The sequence below is a fragment of the Arachis duranensis genome, chromosome 4 (genome assembly GCF_000817695.3).
Source record: "Arachis duranensis cultivar V14167 chromosome 4, aradu.V14167.gnm2.J7QH, whole genome shotgun sequence".
Lineage (NCBI taxonomy): Eukaryota > Viridiplantae > Streptophyta > Magnoliopsida > Fabales > Fabaceae > Arachis > Arachis duranensis.
Window position 1 is genome coordinate 36,632,733 of NC_029775.3, and position 1,243 is coordinate 36,633,975.

Here is a 1,243-nt window from a genome sequence, read left to right on the forward strand (position 1 = left end):
AGAGAATTTGGAAAACAATCATGAAGAAGAAGCTCATAATCATGCCAAAAAAGGCCATGCAAACCGGGCTGGGCATGAAAAGAGGGTCTTAGGATCCTATATCAATCCTAATCCAGGAAACTGTGGAAGCAACATTCAGAAGCCCACCATACAGGCCAACAATTTCGAGCTAAAACCTCAGCTCATCACCCTTGTGCAGAATAATTATTCATTTGGAGGAGGTGCTCAAGAAGATCCTAATCAACACTTGACCACCTTCTTGAGGATTTGTGACACAGTGAAGTCCAATGGAGTCCACCCGGATGTCTATAGGCTGCTCTTGTTCCCTTTTTCACTCAGGGACAAGGCATCCAAATGGCTTGAATCCTTCCCAAAGGAAAGCTTGACTAATTGGGAAGAAGTGGTGAACAAGTTTTTAGCAAGATTTTATCCTCCTCAAAGGATCAATAGGCTAAGAACTGAGGTGCAGACTTTCAGGCAACAAGATGGTGAGACACTGATGAGCGGATAATTTGTACCCTTTTTGTCATTATTTTTAGTATGTTTTTAGTAGTTTTAGTTGAGTTCTTAGTATATTTTTATTAGTTTTTAGTCAAAATTCACTTTTCTGGACTTTACTATGAGTTTGTGTGTTTTTCTATGATTTCAGGTATTTTCTGGCTGAAATTGAGGGACCTGAGCAAAAATCTGATTCAGAGACTGAAAAGGACTGCAATGCTGTTGGATTCTGACCTCCCTGCACTCGAAGTGGATTTTCTGGAGCTACAGAAGCCTAATTGGCGCGCTCTCAACGGTGTTGGAAAGTAGACATCCTGGGCTTTCCAGCAATATATGATAGTCCATACTTTGCCCAAGATTTGATGGCCCAAACTGGCGTTCAAAGTCACCCTCAGAAATTTCAGCGTTAAACGCCGGAACTGGCACCAAAATGGGAGTTAAACGCCCAAACTGGCACAAAAGCTGGCGTATAACTCCAAGAAAAGTCTCTACACATGGAAGCTTCAATGCTCAGCCCAAGCACACACTAAGTGGACCCAGAAGTGGATTTTTATGTCATTTACTCATTTCTGTATACCCTAGGTTACTAGTTCACTATTAATAGGATCTTTTGACATTGTATTTGGACCCCATGACACTTTACACGTTTCTTTGTGTACCTTCTACGGCATGAGTCTCTAAACCCCATGGTTGGGGGTGAGGAGCTCTGCTGTGTCTTGATGGATTAATGCAATTACTACTGTTT